General features: G+C 31.3%; 1 pseudogene across 1 annotated transcript in view; it reads right to left on the bottom strand.

Moving 5' to 3' along the window:
- Positions 1 to 21,443, bottom strand: part of LOC143228347 (serine/threonine-protein kinase 10-like) — an 89,648-nt pseudogene that overhangs the window by 42,934 nt on the left and 25,271 nt on the right. Inside the window, exons 5-8 of the transcript XR_013015319.1 lie at positions 15,072 to 15,144; positions 10,112 to 10,306; positions 9,482 to 9,563; positions 3,960 to 4,070 (exon numbers count right to left, since the gene is read on the bottom strand). The product of XR_013015319.1 is annotated as a serine/threonine-protein kinase 10-like (transcript). The remainder of the gene's footprint in view (positions 1 to 3,959; positions 4,071 to 9,481; positions 9,564 to 10,111; positions 10,307 to 15,071; positions 15,145 to 21,443) is intronic.

The raw sequence follows: 21,443 nt of genomic DNA, 5'->3' as shown, positions 1-21,443 counted from the left end.
AGACTGAGTGTTTCCTAGTAACAACTGACATAGGACACTATAATTCAGTTGTTCAAATGGATCATCAACAAACAGACACATACAACTGGAAGAAAATGATACAAAGCCAAACAGACCATCAAGAGTTCTAAAGAATGTTCACATGAAGAGTCAATTTCTTTCGATTCTGATGATCCAGTATCTCGAAAATCAAAACAAATGTCCCAACTAATCAGGAAAAAATCCATAAAGTTATGAAGATCTGAACATAAGGAAAGAAAATGAGCACCCTTTGTAGTACTGTTCATTTTGAGCCATTAATTGAAATCTCTGTACAGAGCAAGACATACCAAAAAAACAACAACAAGGCATCCAGAGAGAAGTTCCACTGATTATGCAGAATTAACTTTAAATGATACATGCAGCACATCTCAAGGATATAGAGTTCCATGGATGCCTACATCTTCAAAAGAGAGAACTTCTCGTGTGGGAACAAAAGGAGAGGACGTGTGTGGAAAACATGGCCCACATCTGAAGTGAAGATGACTCCATTAAGATGGAAAGTGAAGAATGCACCCAAGTAAACCAGATATTGTGCGAGTGTGAAATCAGACTTCTCCAGCTTCACCAGCCCACCTAAATGAGCCACCCCTCAAAGAAAGACAGAGCTAAAAGAAGCCAGTCATCCAAATAAGGTGCAAGTGATAATGAAAGTCATGCACAATGCAACAAAACACACCAGGCATAAAGGATGAGTACAGAATTGATACACCTAGCCTTGATGCACAAACTGAAGATAAAGTTTAGATACTGAAGAGATGGGAATATGAAGATAAGCATTGGAGACATCTACCTTAGTCATCGAAACCCTGATAAAAAAAAGGCAAACCTAAAGTCGAGAAAACTCCCATGGTAAACAAATGAATGTCAAGAAAATATCTGAACTGAGAAAGATCTTTGGCCATACAGAAGAATGGATCTGAGCTCCAAGCCTGAAGAATATACTCTAGAGTTTGGGAAACCAAGAAAGGGACTTCAACCCAATTACAAACTGGGGCATAAATATCCACCAGGCAAGGAGGACAAGGTTATGTGGTATCAGAAACAATTTCAGATAGAATTGTCCAGCATGGACTTGAATATCCAGTGAAAGAGAAAAAATATGCTAAAAAGGAGCTGAACAAACAATGAAAGGTAAAAACCATATCAAACAGTAGAGGGAGACAGAAGGTCACTACCTGGGGAACCATGTCAAGGAAAAATGTAGAAAGACAGGTAGATCCAAAACAGCACTGGAAAAAGAGTTGGTAATAGTAGGTGGGGAGAAAAAAAAATACTGTCAAAATTTTCATTGTGAATAGGATTCACGGAGAATGTAGATCTGTGTCAAACTAAGAAGATCCAGGTTGCAACTAAATCTTAATATCATGCTGCAAGATGTCCATCACTTCATTGACAGACAAAGAGGAATCTGACAATATTGTAGTTGTTTGTTCAGCATAAATATTGTCTTGATGTTCAACATCAGACATAGAAGTTACAACCACTTATGAATTCATAATGGGAAAATAAAGAGCCACAGAGTCTGCAGGTGCAGAAATCTTAAAAATCAAAACACAAAATTAATTTTCTTCAACTGTAAGTTTTGAAGATACTTCCACCAAACTTTATCAGTAACTCACAAGTGAAAATAAGATGCACCTGTTCATTGAAATTCCAAATGAAGAATTCATGACTGAACAATCAGCACAGAAACAGTTACCTGTGCCAGGAGGCTGTAATGCACTTCAATTGGTGGAGAGTTTTTGCATGCCCACTGTGAGTTTAGGTAAAAATCTCAAGGCTAGTAGAGAGCAGAAGTGTTTGCATATAGAAGGCAGCACTGAATCACAAAAGCTAGATGTTAGACTCCAATACTTGACATCAAAATTATTAAAGTATTTCTTCCATCTGCCTTTTGCCAATTTGTGCTCAGTAACACATTGGTGCCTAGTTGTGCTAATAAAATCTATATTTTCTTATTAAAAAAAATTACAGGATGAAAGGAAAGTAAAAAAAGCCATAAATACAGTTTTCTTTTATTCTTCTAAAAAGCAGAGAGACATCCTTAATTCCCTCCTGTCCAGTGCACGTTCTGTACACTACTCATAAAAATAATAAAATTACGACTGACCACTAAGTTTACATCAAATGTGTATTTTCAGAAAACTGACTGTATAAATTGGCAAATGTTCTGCTAAATTAAAATGGAAATGCATGTGGACACTCATCATCATCACATCATCTGCTCAAAGCATGTTGACTGTTGTGGAGTGTCACTGCTCTTTTATTTCTACTATTCTAACACAGTTGCTATATGATATTCCCATCCAATGTTTAATGTTATTCATCAACATATTTCCTGGGGTGCCTCTTCCTCTTTTTCCATTCAGTTTTCCTTCTGGCAAAAGTCTTTGTATTACACTTCTAATTATATTTCCAGAAAATATTTTCTTTTCTTGATAATTGATAGTGTTGTTTGTTTTCTTGTGAGATAAATGAACAAGTATTAAAAGTAACATTTTGTCCAAGATATTCTCATTACTCCCCAATACAATAAAACATTACAAATGCCTTTATTTTAGCAATCTTTAGATATGTTTCAACACGACATAGTAAAATTGACAAAACATAGCATTTGATCAGCCTCATCCATGTTGTTTTTCTATTTTTTTTTATGTTAATATTTCTGTTAAATACACTCTTGGCTATTTCTATTCTTCTATGCATTTTCACTTCATTCTTACCATTTTCAGTGCTCATGTATTCTATATATTTTTGTTTATTTGTTCAATTGATGTTCACTCTATAGTTGCATTGATTCTAAATACCTCTTGGTTCGTGGTTATTACCACTGATTTGGTATTTTTTAGTATTCATCTCCATTCTATAGTATTTTTCTTTTCATTTACTTCATTTACTAAGTCTTGTAGATTTGATACACTTAAGAGTTAGCAGTATTGCGTCGTCCACACATCTTAGGTTGCTGATGTTAATTCTACCAATCACTAATTATCCCTATACACAGAAAAAATATATTTAGAGAAACAGAACGTATATATAGGGATAATTAGAGATTCATGGAGTTAACATCAACAACTTAAGATAAAGGCATTAGATAAAAATGTGTATCATCATATAATCTGTTCAGCATTCTTATCTAACACCTTTCTTGATTTTAAAACTAGCATTTCACCCCGTTCTGTTCTTACTGTTGCTGTTTGTTCCCAATACATCTTTGTGATGATGCAGAGATCTTTCTCCTCATTCCTTATCTCCTTTAAGTATCCTACTCTATCAAAAGCCTTAGTATAATCTATGAAATATACACACACATACACACATTTTGTTAGACCTCTATGGCACATTCAGAGTTTGTTCTCAGATTAAAAAATATCTTCTCTTTACCACATCCTTGTCTGAACCTACTCTGTTACATTTTGGTCTATTTTGGTTGTCATTCAATGTTGTATTACTTTCATGAGTAATCTGGCGATATGACTCATTAAAATGATTGTTCTGTGCTTTGGGCTTTTTGGTTGTAGAATAAATAAAGATTGTTTCATTTTGGTTAGTATGTATCCAGTGTTATATATTACATTACACAAGTCAGTTATAATATTAAGGTTGTAATTATCTAATGCTTTCATCATTTATGCCAATAATTCATCTGGTCCAGTTGCTTTTCCATTTTTCAATAAATTTTTGACTTGTGCTTTAAAGATGGTATGTTTAGTTGTTTCTCCAAACTATGGAACTGTTTCTTTATCATCACCATATAGTTATGTATTCTGCCAATCTTTCTGAAATCTATTGTTGATTAAATAAAATATTCAAAATCTATGAACACAATGTGTCACGTTAATTGCAAATAAAAAACCATTGATTTAAATTTTAATAAGTACTGGTTTCAGAAAAAAAAGTATTAAAAAAAGACTCACATCACTTAAATAATCTGAATCTTCTGTCAATTCTTCATACACTTCAGCTTTGTATTCAGTGATTAGTTCTATCAGAGGTCTTCTATCTACAGCATTAGCTATAAAAGGATGCTATTTAAAAAAGTTTAAAAACATATGAAAAAAGATTGAACTAACATGTCAACTCATAACTTAATAATGTGACAACAAATTACAAAATAAATTTTCATTGTTTATGGTATTGTATAAAGTAATAACGTACAAATTTCTTCAAAGTATTTTATTCTTCTGCTTGAACAAAATAATAATAAAAAATTCATCAGTTTAACCATCTCACTTCATGCAGGTAAAGATACACCTGCTACAAGTTTTTAGAAAGTTATATTCAAAATTTAATTAAACTACTTTATTACCATGGTATACATATAATCTTAGTGTCCAAACATAACTAATAAATCAAATTTAATGAGTTTTAACTTCTTAAAGATATAAAGAAATATTAAAAAAAAGTCCTCAATATCACTTTAGTATAACAATTACGACATTTACTTTCTAGGTATCCCTTTTTCAATTTATTTACCATCCCTTTTAAAAGTGTGGATTTTAATGTAAATTGGTTATTATAATATAGTTATTTTCCAAACAAAACAAAGTGTTTATAGACTTCAATCTTGTTTGTTTATAGAGCTATAAACAAGAAAATTAGACCCTTTGTACTATGCTTGTCTGTCACATTCTCTTTAACAGATTGCTAATAGTTATTTCTGATGTTTAATACCATATTATTTATAACCAATAGAATATGAGTTTTAATTTATAAAAGAACATATTACATTGTCTCCTGATCTAAGAATTTTCATTTCACTGCCAGTTCAAACTTTATTAGTATAGGAAACAAATCAACTAGCTTAGCATAATTTTAATGGTATTTATAAAATAGTTAAAAAGCTAGAAAAATTATAGTACTTATTCACATTATTTGCTTTTTAAATGTTCTTATTCTGTTTTATTAGATAAATTTAAGTAAACAAAAAATTATATAGTGTAATAATACTATCACTATAGAAAAGTAGGATTAAATCTCAATGTTCAACAGCAAGACAAAAAAATTCACATAAGTACTATATTCCTTACATTCTTTATCTATTACTATAAAAGTAACTAAAATGTACAAATTAAAAACTTGTAAGGTTAGATTAGGTAAGATAATATAAAAATAACAATAACAATTCTTTACAAGGTATGCTCACAAGTAGCTTGTACATTATGTACCTTATTTACCAGAATATAATTTGCATCCAGTTTTGAAAAGTTACATTGAAGAAAATTTGTGTTTTTACATATCAGTTGTACAAACTATACAAACAAATGTAATAAACATTTTGAGAAATATTTCATTGAACTTTTTTGAATGTCAATTTTACAAAATTTATTGAAAAGTATGTATGTGGTAACATACTAAGCTAATGATTCATCTCCACATGATTCATCATTTAGTGGATTTATCGCCTTGAATCTTTGTTTCATTTTCTTCTGATTCCCACAGCAAGTCATCATCTGTCTCAGTGCAATGGATATGCAAAATGTTTTGAAACCTTTAATGACTTTCAAAGATAGCTTCTAGTAAAATGTCTAAAAACATAAAATGTGTGTGAATATAATATGCAGTCAGCTTTTTGGGAGGTAATTGAAGAAAAATATGTGCATCATATTCAGGAAAATACAGTAATCTAGTATAGTAGTGTGAGCTGTATGTCCACCAAGTGATTTTAACCTTGTTATCTGATACAGTAATAAGAGATGTACATTCACCAAGTGGCTTACAACTTGTGTGACAGAATTATTAATTAGACATAGTTCAAAGAACAATGAAATGAAATATAGAGGTATACTGTTACAAGCTTTAAAGTACTTAGGAAACAACTGTGGTTTTCTGTTACAATTTACAGTGATTTTAGAAATAAGAAAGAATAATTTAAATTTATTTCCTAATTTTATACAGTGGTTATGAGGGCAGTCAAATTGACTAAATGAATGGATACAGAGTTAGGGTAGAGAAAATAACAGATAAAATTCTTCTGTAAAAATATAAATCTTGGAAATTTTAGAAGGTTTTTTAAAGATTAAGCAAATTAAATATGAAAATTTTCATATAAAGAAAAGTACATTTAAACTTTACATGAAAATCACTTTGTACACAAATTTTTAGTATATTTAAATAAAAATTCAGAATTTTTGTCCACTAAAACAATTAAAATTTCATGAGCATACATTGAGGGTTATATTGTATATCTTCACAGTCACAAGTTACTTACATGAAGATTACAAGGTCATGTAAGATATACAATCCCATTTCATAAAGGGCTCCAAAATCAGGGAAATAAATAGTATCAAAATCATAGTTATTTTAAACAAAGGAAATACTTTTTGGTACAATAACGGTAAATTTAACACAATGGTAAACAACAGAAGAATCAAAATTACAATGCAAAACTGGTTTACAAATTATTATGTTTTCTCACAAAAACTCAGACAGAGCTATGAACTATACCAATTTGTGTGCTGATAACTCAAAAAATATTTTTTGAAGGTTTAAAATAAACCATTTTCTTGGTCTAAATTCATTGGTATATTCATACTATAGCCACGTGATCAGAACACACTTAATATTTATTTAGTTCATAAGTAGAGCTGGACAATTTAATTGATAACCTGTGAACAGAAATAACATCAATTAGTGATATCAGTTAATTGATTAACCATAGGTGTTAAGATAAGCAAGTTCAAAATGCACATTTCATGGTTATTTTTTAGTTATATTCAAAAGCTAAAAAAGTCACTTTATTATCAATATATTTCAGTACACTTGGCATCAATACGTAGTTTATAATTCCACTTTTAATACAAGTTTAGATTTAATTTAAAAGGAAATATTTAAATAAGTTCTTAAACTTCACTTCTACATCTTATGTGATGTGTCTGCTCGGTATACTCCATTTTAGATTTTCTTTCCTCCATTATATGTCCTTTATAATGCCCAAAATCTACATACACTAATTATAAACATCAACAAGCCAGAATATAAATTAAGAACTTTCTATTTTCTTTATATTCTAAGACATCAATAAATATATTACACCCATCATAGAAGCTCATTCCAATTCTTCAGGCATTTGAAATTACTTATCTACTCATATTTACTTGCTAATGTTCCAAATTTATAACCAACAAAAAGTTCACTGTGTGAACTAAGTGATTATGACATCTTTATGTTGATTTATTTCAGCAAAAGGTGTCATTTCCTAAGTAGATTTTATTGAATGAAAACTTTTCAATGCTCTAGTAACTAATAAAACTTTTACACCTTTTCATAAGTCATTTTAATTATTGTAGTGTTAGGGTATTCCATTTTACTGTTTGTGTTATGAAATGCATATCTGTAAATCATGCAAGTTGTTTTTTCTAGACACCAACAGTAGAAAGTTTTGGGTCAAGGATGACCAACTTCCAAATGTAAAAGGCCTCAATACTGACTTAGCTATTAAATATATTCTTTATATATAATGGTTTATGTTTATTGATATACATTTTTTAACAAAGTAATTAAAATTTGAAGATCAAAACTTACTAGTTTAGATAAAAAATTTTGCCTCAAGGAACATGCAAAATAGTTTTCCCCACATCAGAAAAAATCACTGACCACATTCCTAATGACAATCATGTTCAATAAATAGATTATTGTCAATGGTGATTTGGGAAATTTAGATCTGATGATTTGATCTATCAGACTGCTATCATTCAGGGAGACCAGCAGAGTTGGATAATGACCTCTTGAAGTCAGCAATTGTCAGACCCCTATTACACTATCCAACAATTGTCACAATTCTTCTTGGTCTAGCATTGAAAAATATCTTAAACAGATCAGGAAGGTTAACAGACAAGGAGTTGGTGTTTCACACAAACTGTCAACTCAACATATAATTTGCAATTCACTGATAACCAGACATTTCTTTATCTTATAACTTGCCTTTCACAATGGGAAAAATATATATTTGATAAACTTGCATACAAAAAAGTAAAGATTGATAGAGATAAAGATTTGTTTATATATATTTTATTTTGAAATTAAGAAATTAGTTTAACATACAAAAAAAAAAAAGCAAGCCTCATTTATATTACATCCATAAACAAGTAAACACAAATCAGAATTTTAAAATTAGAAAACATGAAAACTTACTGCTTTATGAAAAATCACAACTTTCAAATTAAACCTCAGAATTTCATTTTTGAGTTTAAGTGGATTAGACTAATAAATGTTAAAAGAGTTAAAGTTCACAATATTCAAATTTTCACTCGCATGTGAAATTACTTACTATGAGTTAATACAACTCATACCAGTGACATTAAAACAATGATAAAATGGGTCATTTGATGCAAATAAACAAGCATTATAGAAGTTGTAGACAAGTATCGGTGAGTGGATGTACACACATACAGGAATTGAATTTAAGCAATATTTAGTTGTGAACCCAAAATCTGAAGATAAAAAAAGCTCTCTTCACTTAAAAATATTTATAAATACATTTTACTATACAATTAAATGAATTTGGTACTTAACCCTACTTACATACAGGTTTGGTCATTTTGACCAACCTTGAACCATTACGTAACCATGAAACTACACGTTATAAATTTGAATTTACCATGTTTATCTTCAAGAAAGTAGCACATTTTTGCTGAACATTTCAAATCTGTTGTACAAAAAAATCAGATTTCAATAAATTATTTTTACTAAATATTATCTGTGAAGTTACAGTCAGCTTGATTCAGACAATGACTAGTCAATGTACAATGCAACTTTTATGCAAAAAATAAAAATACTTTTCATCTTATACTTTTCATATTTCATTTGCATAACCTCTACAATATTCTAAATGAATTAAAAAGTTCTTTTAAGGTAGAAGTTTATATTTTATCTCTCATTTTCTCTACTGTAACACTAACTATAACTAAAATCAATTAAATAATTTTTAAAAAATGCAACAATTTATATTTACACCTTGTCTAAATCTTTAATTTTCTCTAAATTCATTGGGAAAAAAATTTTCACTTTTTAAAATATGCATTTTAAAACAAAACTTATACATAAATCACAAACAGAATACCAAAAAACTACTATAGTATTTAAGAAATTAAACTAAGTAATATAAAAATCTAACTTAGAAATTACATTCAAATGCTGATTTTATTGACAAACATTAATCATAAAATTGTTTACTTAAATTTTGAATATAACTCCATGAAGCTGTAAAATTTTATGACATGCACAGAAGCAGCAGCCTCGTACTTAAAGATTTAACTATTATATAATGATATGAAGTGTTTTACAACTATCCTTTTATTATTTCTAACAAGTACAGCCATAGAAGATAAGGCTTTAAAATGTAAGGGCTAATAGATAACAGTAAACTTGCACATAACCATATTAACTATCTTAAAATTTATGTATAAACTTCTTGTTAATAAACTTAACAAGTACTTACCTCCAGGAGATCTTCAGCACTTGATCTCCATTGAGGATCTTTTACTAAGCATGTGGCTATGAAATCATTGAACTCCTTTGACCTATCCAAGCAAACAAAAACTTATTTTAATAAACAACTGCCATATAGAAAAAAAATAGCTTATTGACAGTTCATCTTCACAGAATGGAAGTTCTAATCTCCAATTATTGTTCTTATTGTTAATATATTTTAAAATTTTTGACATGTCAAAAATTCAAGGTTAAAATTTTATAGCAAGATTTTTAGTTTGAAATTACATTTCTACAAAACATCGTTTGTTAACTTATGTTAGTTTGGTAGAATGCTCTTAATCTGTAAACAAAATGTAAAAAATTTGGTAATACAAGAAGATTACTACATACAAAATTGTAGAAAATTTTATGAAGCAGGGTTTTTCCTAAAAACAGTCTTATTAACAAAATAAAATTTTCACATTTATGACTAACATTTTTGTACGAACTTTAAAAAAATGTTAAACTAGATTATCAAAATTACAAACCTTTTTGACAAATTAAAAATACTCCAAGGGTGACAAATTTTATATTTTTTATACACAAAGTTCAATGGTATTTTAAAAATCAATTAAATCTGTAATAAACTAATGTTTACCATTTTGATGGCCTGTCCAGTTTAGGAGGATCAGACTTCTGTATTTTTAATAGAACACGCATAGGAGTAGCTTCATGATGTGGGGGTTCCATTTGGGCCATTTCTATCAGTGTAATTCCCAAGCTCCAAATATCTGCCTTATGGTCATATGGAATGTCTCGCAGTGTTTCACATAAAACCACTTCTGGAGCCATCCTTTAGAATTTAACAAATAAATTTCTAACTTCACAAAACATCTCATAGTATGCAATTTATGTCTATAAATAAGAAATTGAAACTGAATTTAAATGTTCAAAACCTACAAAGAATATTATGGATTTATGTCTATTTGTTAGTTTCACAGCAAAGACAAACTGAGCTATATGCTGTGTAAACTTCAGGGAAATGAACCCTATATTTTAACATTGTAAGTCCATAAACTTACCATTGTCCCACAAGGGGATGGATTTATGTCACTAGTGTTTGAGAACTTAAGTAATCTACATGTATATTTATGAAATTCAGCAATGGCAATTTTCCTAAAAACTTAAGATTTCTGTAAGTTCCTTGGTGTTATTCTTTAATTTCACATTTTCCTAATGACAAGGAATCTAAAAATGTGCTACAACCACATTTTTATGATACACATTTCAAAAACTTAGCAGCATCACTGACCAAATACATTACATGAAATGATGTTTTCAATAAGAATATGAAGCTTTGAATGTGTAAACATATATTTGATGTAAGTAAAAATAATATCTAGTCAAAGAAAACCCAAGAAGATTACATGAAGTGCTATCTTTAACCTGTTGACTGCCAACTGCCAAGTATTTCAGCTGCTACAATACAACTCTAATGCTTTTTCATTTTGTAACTTTTCTCGTGATGCCATTTTGAATCGAAAGTGAAACAATTTGCAAGTTGGTCAAATGCATGTGTGGTGCTGACATCTAGCGTTGAAGTTAGGTATTATTGAGAACAAATTAACTCGTCCGTGGCACTGTGTTACCGATTGGTTTGGACGAGTTATCTCGTCTATGGCACTGAACAGGTTAATGAAGATTAATAACTTTTGAACATTTAAAGTTTTAGAATGTTTTGTCCTTAGGATGTATTATAATTGATCAAATAAATTAAACTAATTAGATGAAGATACCATTATGTGCTATTATAAGTACCATATATCAGAAATCTATAATTATAGAAGTAAAAAATAACTGTTTGTTTGTCCACTTGCTATTCTGTGGTCTTGGGACCAATCTCAATCAATCTTGATATAATGATATGCTTGACCAAGGAGCATGTCATAGGGTTTTTATTAACTGGCTCCACCCATAGCAAAAACTTGTTGGTTTAGCAAATTACTTCATAGAATTGGACCACTTTTTATTCCTAAAATTTTTATCTTGAGTTTTTCTCGACATTTCTGCAAGAAAAATGACAACCAAAGCACAAAATCAGACCCTTAAAGTGTCAAGACTACATTTGAAAACCCCTTGCTTTTCACAGTCAGTTCTGTATTTGGTCTTCAAGAACAGAATCATTTGTAGCTACAAGTATCAAAGAATAAGCATAAACACACATATCACAGATTTCATGCATACAGAAGTAGGAGTAAACCAAGATATCAGAATGGGTGTAGATACAAATATCAGAACAGGTTCAGATAAGAGTATTAATTAATGGTATAGCACAAGTATCTAAAAATTGGATTTACATAACTATCAAGGAATGTGTTTAGAAACAAGCAACTAAGAGTGAGAGTAAACACAAGTATCTACAACTGGGTTCAGATACAACTATCTGAATGTAGGTACAGACATAGCATCTGATTGTGGGTGTATAAACAAGTATCAGAAAGTTGATAAAAACAAGTATTTGAGAGTGGGTGTAAACACAAGTGTCAGGGAGTAGGTGTAGACACAAGTAGCAGAGTTGATGCTGACATAAGTTACTTGAAGTTAACTTCCTAGCCACAGACTCAGTCGATTTGACTGGGCATGTGACCCTCTTTGTACTCATTTAAAGTTTATAATTCAAGTTTTGATACTACTAACTTTTAATATAATGTGTAATTTCACAAAATTTGGCTGATTTTCAATAAACATTAGAAGCCTTTCAGGTACAAAAAATAATTTTTAATGAAGTATTTTTGATAATTGTTATTTATTTTACCTAATCTAACCTTGACTAGTCTTAAGAGATCCCTATTTTTACATTTCAGTTACTTTTATAATAATAAATAAAGAATAAACATCAAAAATAGAAAATAAAGTACTTACCTGAGTCCTGTTTTTTTTTCTGTTGACACAGACACTTGACCCTACTTCTTTACATTAATGGAAGTAATGCATTAAATAACTTTTATTTAATTACATAATGCATCAAAGAGCATAGAATAATAAAAAGCAAAAAACAGACAATTTTCCCTAATTATGAATTTTTCTTGCTTTCTAACTATGAGACAAAAGCTGTTACAAATTCATACAAGCTAGTCATTATCTTTCCTGTGAGAATGAAACTTGTAGTAAGAGAGAAACTGATAGTTCTCCATTCAGAAAGAAATGTAATAATATACATTATTTGAAAGATAAAAACCCTGGCTTTCTATTGGTTATAGATAATACAAAATTAAACATAAGGGAGACTATTTAACGAATCTTGAAAGAAAGGATGTGTTAGGTGGGTGTGGCAAGGCGAGTTATATTTTTTCTATTTGACTGCTCTATAACCAAATAAAATTGAAGGCTATAAAAAATTATTGTTTGCCTGAGCAATGATGATTTTATAGTGAGCAATTTACATTTAGTTTCAAACTTAATTGAAGGGTAAGTAGATAAAATAGAGAAGATGGGATGCCCAGAGAAAATGTCACATGTCCCATTAAGGTGAATTCAGGATTTGTTTAAATATTGCTTTTTAAAATTAAGAACTTAAAACATGTATTCTGTTAAAATATGAATTATTTACTACAATTTTATGCTACACTAATTGGTATAATAAGTATAATAAAATTTTGAATGTAAGTCACTAAAACCTCATGACATGTGCAGTAAATGATGCCTTGGCAGACAGAGTTAATGAAGACAACTATCCGAAATTTGATGCAGATGCAAGTATAACTTACTGAAAAAACATGCATCAGTGAGTAGGTGTAAACAAGAATCATACAGTTGGCATAAAACACAAGTATCAGATTTGATAGAGATACAAATAACGCAGTGGATGCAGACAAAAGTTATATATAGTTGATGCACATGCAAGTATCAGAGAATGGATGTATACACACACACACACACACACACACACACACACAAAGTTCAAAAGAAGTGTGAAGCTTCAGTCATTGTTTAATAGAAATACAAATATTACCAATAAAGAAGTATGGCATTAAGTGGGTTAAAAATGTCATAAACATTATTTTTTTTCTTATTTATATTGTTCTAAACTAAAAGTCCATGTTTGCCCAGTGATTAGTAAATGAGGTGTGTGCAAAGGTAAGTGCAAAAACCTCTTATGAACAACTAGCATAACTGTAAGCTATAATAAAGATAGCATGCCTCCTCCATAAAATAACATGCATATCACCAGCATGACAAACATGCCCAAGAATGATGCAAATAACTTGGGTTACATTAATTTAATTAAAACTTCAATAGACACACATGTAAGTTAATTTTTCAAAGACATCTAAAACTGCCTTCAAATTTTTATGAATATTTAAATATTCAAAAGACAAGCTAGTGAGGGGCATTTATGTTGAAAAAAACTACCTGATCTGTTTTTTCTTAATTTGAAATGAAAATTTTGGAGATGTATTCAGAACCACCTTGTTAGATATTGTGCAGCAAGTCAAGTAAAATATCATGTCTAGAGCTGCTTTCAAAGTGTTCCTATCTGCTCATTCTACTGATGGCTGTCATGATACTATGACCTTCCCCTACCAAATTGCAGGAAAAATCATTCATATCTCAATAGAAAACTAAATATAAAAAAGTAATAGAAAAAGCATAGAAAGTTGGAAATTGCTTAATTAATGATACTGAGAATGTGGTTTTATTGATATATATACACAATGAATTTACTTCCAGTGGGTAACCTTAGTGCTAACTAGTATGAAAATGCCACATTTCACTTAAAAATTTATCAGTTATCAAACAAAAACTTGTCTCAAAAAGATACATCTAATAGTACCTGTTAAGGAAGTTTCCAGAGTGAATATACTTTTAATATTCAACAAATTATAGTGTAAAAAAACATCCCCTGGCCCCTAATGTGTTGAAAATAGTGAGTAATAATTTCTTCAATACCAATCACTTTCTGTTGTAAAACTTTTATAAGATTTACCTTAAAAAACATTACATATTCAGATTAAAGCCTTCTAAATTTATTGTTTCTACCAGATATTTGTTAAAAAAAAATCAAGGAACAATTTCTGGGAAGCCTCATTATTCCAAAAAATAAATGAAACAACCAAGATGCTACTTCAACCTTGTTTTAATTTGTAAGTAGAAATGAATCTCTTCAAAACTATCAATATTGATGGGCATTCCAAGTAATAAAACATACTTTATATTTTATGACACAATATCAAACAGTGGAAGCACATACACCTACCAGAAAAATTAGTGTACACACTAAACATAAAACTGAATTACATACAAGTTAAATCTTCTAAAACTTAAGTTTACATGTTCCTGAATTTTCAAAACTATTTAGAGAATAAGCCAAAAAGAATAATGTTTCTATAATAATTGATTTTTTACACAAAACATCTGCCTGTGTTAGTTTTATAAAACATATAGTAAAATGAAAAGAATATCTTGAATTTTTTGCAACATTTTGTAAGCAATCTTCAGCATTCTATATTAAAATTGAATTTCATAAACATGTGAGAGATGCTCAGAAAAGTATTACTTACATTTCCTTACACAAGCATAAAGGAATACTTCAAAACTAAATAAACTGTTCCACTAACCAATATGGTGTCCCAATGAATGAGTCTCTTTTTTGAAGATCTGATTCGTTCTTAGCAGAAACACCAAAATCAGCTGAAAAATATATACAGTAATTTTAAAATATCTCCTTAATAATAATAATGAAAGACACATTCACTAGCTAAACTTTATTAGCCTCCTACAACAAATTTGCATAACACATTGTTTATTTACATATTTAAAACAGATTGATTAGGTGATAAGTTAAAAGACTGCTCAGGTCTATAAATTTAGAGATGTAATCATATTATAGTTAGTCTCACTTAAACTCACTGATTTTCAAAGGATAAAATAACAGGTCACATCACAGTAGAAAGTGTCAAACTTAAACAGTTCCTTTAACCAGCTGTTTGAAACATCAATCTCCAGAATTTTATAAACAGAAATAATTGAAAGATAAAAAACATATGCAGATAGTAAAAACTGTAGCTACCAACTTTTGGTGACAAAGTGAAAAAAAGAGAAAAGTGTAGTTTTGTTACAGGTAAAAGAACAAAATCTATATCTCATCTCACAACTCCTTAAACAGTAGTCAACATTCAGTAAAACTGTGAAACCTACTACAGATGTTTACTAACAAACACAGCTTCAGTGATGTTTAGAGCTTAAATCCTGTAAAGTGAAACATTTGAAGTGTGTTACATCTGATAAAATGAGTTTTATTCTATTTTGTATTGACAGCAAACTTGCATAGAAAAGATGCAACATTTGACATATGCTTTAATTGTTCTGACAATTAACTCTCCTAAGCTTGATCAATTTGTTTGACTTGGTGACCTTGAATTGACCTTTAAAATTTCCATACTATAAATTTAGTACATTTTGTGTATCTTCATGAAAGTTGCAAGCTTTTAATAAATATTGTCTTTTCTAGACAAAAATAAGAATTTTTAATTAGGTATTTTTACTAAGCAAAGTGATTTTCATGTTATGAATAATAGATAATACTCTGTACAGAAGATTATGTATTATAATACATTATTTGATAAATTAAATTTTGGCATACTATTTGTTGCAAGCAGTATAACTTTAAACATCAAACAAAACTATTGGCAATTTGTGAAAGAGAGGATGCGACAGGCAGGTATGGCAAGTGGGTCTGATTTTATAGTTTATTGCTCCATAAACAAATAAAATTGGAGATTATAAACATTATGCTTTGCCTGAGTAATAACTATATTATAATGAGTAATTTACATTAAACTTCACACTTCTCAAAGGGGTCAAGAATAAATTAGAGAAAAGGGAAGACCTAGAAAGTAAATGTCTGTCAAACTAGGGGATACTGAAAGCTTTAAAATATTTCCTTGTACAATTAAGAACATAAAACTTATACAATATTAAAATGTGGATTAATAACTAGGTTTTGATTCCAACATTATTCTCATACCATGATAATAAAATAGTTTAATTAAATTTTCAATGTAACTAAAAAGTTATGACATGCACGCTTTGATTTGCCCCGTACTGAAAGTGTTAAAGCTGTCAAAGGTAGTGCCAAATTGATTCTTTTATAGAGGAGATTAACATCTAGTATCTGTTGCCAATCGTATTTACCTCAATGTACTTTGTGCAACCTAACGATAATGAAATATTGCAACTTGCTAATATGGTCTGAAAATGATTTGATAATCATGATAGTTGCTTCAATTCCTTTCCTAGGTCATTATTATCAATGGAATAAAGAAAGGAATGTCCAACCTAGAGTGAACCCCACAAAAGACCTGGGATTATAGAAGCTACTCTATTGAAAAAAGACTGGCCAAAAGAGACAGTCACCAAGATTGAATCTCCCAGCTGTTTCTTTGGTATTTTTGACATAAAGCAACTGGGTCATCTGTGTCAAAGCTCCTGGAAAATTATGTAAATAGGCTAAGAAGTGTATGGCTAACACCCAAATACAAAAGTTCCTGAAACATGACCCTAAAGAATAGTTATAGCAAAGAAAGACCATGAAACAGACTTTGTGGAAATTATCAAGTGAATCACCTGTAGGGACAAGAATACGTACATGCCCAATGAAGAGTGAGTACCTTGATGTGGAGTGAACTCTTGTTAAGCATCCAAACTGTGAAAGTCTCATTCTCATAAAACAAAAGTACCTCAATCAGAGTTACAAAAAGCATCAAAGAAGAAAGAGATATAGTTGAAGAGGTGGCAAGGAAATATAGTAGTACAACAAAGTCCTTAAGGAGAGGTTCACAAAAGAGGTCAGATCTCCTCAAGAAGCAAAACTGTAAGTTTAAAAAGATTCACTGTAGGAAATATATGAGGACATGCCCCAAAGGAATGGGGGGATAGGAAAACCAGAAAATCCCAATATATTCTTCCCCTCCAACCAAGTAGCTGACAGACACAAACAGTCAATGAGAACAAATTTTAGTCTTGGGCCATGAATATGGCACAAGAAAGCCCTCTTGAAACCAAATAATATAAGAGTTGACACTGAACTAAAGGGAAAAGTAAGGAAGATGTAAGAAGGACAGTCAAACCAGAGAAATCAAATTGAGGATAAGCCAAGAAAAATGTGAAAGAATGTGTCCAACACACTGACCATAAACAGCTGCAAACTGGGTAAAAATAACCATACAAGGAAGGAAAATAAGAAATAGGAAAAGAAATGAAGAAACAGACCAAGATGAAGAAATGAAAAACAAATAATAGATGAAAGTGAGACCAACAGCATGAGAAAGAATCAGTACCCAAGAATCATAAGTGAGATACTGACAATGACAAAAAAGAGAGCGAAGAATGAGACACCATGAAGTGAGAAGTCACAAAAAAGACTTGGAATCTGGAATGGGAAGAGTAACAGAAAACTGATCTTGATGTGGAATAGGATTAAAAGGCAAGGTCAAGCAAGAGACAAAAACCTGGTAAGAGAATGGAGATAGAAGACACAAGTCCAAATTACCAGGAAAAAAGATAAATCACTGTAAATATACAAACAAAGAAAAGGAGACAGGGTAATAATAAATACACCAGAAAATGGAAGGAGTACAGAAAAGGACATAACACAACCCAAAGAGCCCTGACTTTAGGTAAACAAAATATGGATGGATAGAGCAAAGTACTGGTATGGGTCAAACAGAAAGAAAGGAATGTCTACAGAAGCCCACCTGAAGTGGGAAGAAGTGCATCAAATAAAGAGGTAAAGATAGGAGAGGGCATACAGGAAGGTAGAGAGAAAAAGATTAGTTAGGGAAGAGGAAGGTGAAACAGAAAGTAAGGTACATGATTCCAAAGCTGGCCAACAGATACAAATGACAAGAAATCAAATAAATAAAATGAAGAAAAGCTGCTACAAACAAAATAAAAAGTCACTAGAGAGAGAGAGAGAGAGAGACAAATTAAAATATGAAAAAGGTAAAAAGCATCAATCCTAGTAACAAACGAGAAAAACAATGTAAAGACAAAAAAATGTTGATTATGCAGTGAGAAAAATGAAAACTAATACAGAAGGCAAGCAAAATACAAGTAAAAAAATATACTTGAAAAAAAATCTAAAGCAAAAATGGAAGGTTAATGTCATGTCACAAATGCAAAAAAACTAGCCAAAGAAAAACCTGTTAAGGGTAGAGTACAACAGATCATTCCTGAACAAGGAGAAAGAAACTGAACTAACAGGACAGGAGTAGAAGGCCAAGAAAATATGAGATAATCCACAGTATGTTGAACAATGGCTGCAGATGGTTCTGACAGTTGATGAGTCTTCTATTGCTACAACTGAATAAGGCTTAAGTGTGAATCATGTCACTCAATTGAGACTAAGTATAAGTCACTTTGATTTTAGAATTCATGATAAAAAATTAAAGCTTTTGAAATAAAAGTAAAATAAAATTAAAATTTTGTTAACAATGCAAACCTCAATAAACTGAACACAGGCAAGAAATGAAGATACTGTGGAAGATACATGGATGAAGATACTATGGAAAATATCGAGATTTTAGAAATACACTGAGCAGCTGCCTCAACAATACAGTCAGTCACTGCTGCCATGCATGTTGCCTATAAATAGCTTACAGATGACAGCAGAATCAAGTTCTGAGAGTGCAGTGAAAGAGGGCCAGTTGGCCTGGTCCAACTACCATGGAGGTATGCAGGTCGGGTGGCACTGACCACAGCCAGTCTCTCTCAAACTTATAGGAATATGATCACTACTCCCAAAGAGCCCTGACTTTAGGTAAACAAAATATGGATGGATAGAGCAAAAAACTGGTATGGGTCAAACAGAAGGAAAGGAATGTCTACAGAAGCCCACCTGAAGTGGGAAGAAGTGCATCAAATAAAGAGGTAAAGATAGGAGAGGGCATACAGGAAGGTAGAGAGAAAAAGATTAGTTAGGGAAGAGGAAGGTGAAACAGAAAGTAAGGTACATGATTCCAAAACTGGCCAACAGACACAAATGACAAGAAATCAAATAAATAAAATGAAGAAAAGCTGCTACAAACAAAATAAAAAGTCACTAGAGAGAGAGACAAATTAAAATATGAAAAAGGTAAAAAGTATCAATCCTAGTAACAAATGAGAAAAACAATGTAAAGACAAAAAAATGTTGATTATGCAGTGAGAAAAATTAAAACTAATACAAAAGGCAAGCAAAATACAAGTAAAAAAATATACTTGAAAAAGAATCTAAAGCAAAAATGGAAGGTTAATGTCATGTCACAAATGCAAAAAAACTAGCCAAAGAAAAACCTGTTAAGGGTAGAGTACAACAGATCATTCCTGAACAAGGAGAAAGAAACTGAACTAACAGGACAGGAGTAGAAGGCCAAGAAAATATGAGATAATCCACAGTATGTTGAACAATGGCTGCAGATGGTTCTGACAGTTGATGAGTCTTCTATTGCTACAACTGAATAAGGCTTAAGTGTGAATCATGTCACTCAATTGAGACTAAGTATAAGTCACTTTGATTTTAGAATTCATGATAAAAAATTAAAGCTTTTGAAATAAGAGTAAAATAAAATTAAAATTTTGTTAACAATGCAAACCTCAATAAACTGAACACAGGCAAGAAATGAAGATACTGTGGAAGATACATGGATGAAGATACTATGGAAAATATCAAGATTTTAGAAATACACTGAGCAGCTGCCTCAACAATACAGTCAGTCACTGCTGCCATGCATGTTGCCTATCAATAGCTTACAGATGACAGCAGAATCAAGTTCTGAGAGTGCAGTGAAAGAGGGCCAGTTGGCCTGGTCCAACTACCATGGAGGTATGCAGGTCGGGTGGCACTGACCACAGCCAGTCTCTCTCAAACTTATAGGAAAATGATCACTACTCCATGAAAATTGCATAGGAGTAAAAGACTGACTAGGTGCATGAAAATAAGAATGAGAACCAGTATTGAAGAGAAAAAGTTGTTGTCCCACGGCATATGATCTATAGGACAACCCCTCCCATCAATCTCATCAGCACCACCCCAGATGGGATTATCTCCATTAAAATATCACAGGATTAAAAAGGGAGGTGATAACTGCTTAATAAGGGCATCAAAGTCTGACTGATAATAGTTCTCTTCAGGAGTCAAGTAAAGAGAACAAACAGTGATGATACAACTCAAGATAACACAGATAGTTACAGCCTCCAAGAATGTATTGAGTGGCAAAGACAGGGTGAGCACATGCTAATCAAGGAAACACCACCCAAACTTGAAGCCAAAGGAGGTGGACCTGGGTAGTCACTGGAAGAAGTAGCAGGGCAGAGATGGGAAAAGATATAGTTTAGTCAACTCTTTTAACCATGGAGAGCAAAAGACTCTTAGATGTTTAGCAAACAATTCTGCTGGAGGCACAAAGAGAGATGTCTTGGCTCCCACTGTGGAAGTGGAATGGAGTGCAACAGCATATGTCTGCAATGGAGTGGGGGTCAATATCATCCAATCCCTTGGGTAGAAGATATTGTTTAAAGTCCTCAAGCATTACATATCTTTCTCCTCTACCTGCTTAGGGCAAGAAACAGAGTAAGAAGGGTGTGAACTACTGCAGTTAACACAGTGGTTCCAGTTCACACTCGTAGACATCATGGTTTTTGCTACCATAATGAGCACAAGTTAAATAACCACAACATGTCTTCAAATGACCAAACTGCTGATACTGAAAACATCTGAGAAAACTGGAAATGTATGGCCATACCTTACAGTTCAGATAACCTGCTTTGACTGTGGCAGGAGGACATGGTGATGAAACATCAATATCAGAACATTAGTAGGCATCAAAATTCTATCTTTGGAAGTGGAGATTCAGCACACCGCAGAAATGCCTTGTCTGGAGAAACCAGTAAGGATCTTCAACTTGGAAATGTTCTTTAAATCCCTCTCACTATAACTCCCCTGGATGAAT

Source organism: Tachypleus tridentatus, chromosome 10 (genome assembly GCF_004210375.1).
Source record: "Tachypleus tridentatus isolate NWPU-2018 chromosome 10, ASM421037v1, whole genome shotgun sequence".
NCBI lineage: Eukaryota > Metazoa > Arthropoda > Merostomata > Xiphosura > Limulidae > Tachypleus > Tachypleus tridentatus.
Note: the sequence above shows the minus strand (reverse complement) of the source record. Positions and strands in the feature narration are given on the sequence as shown.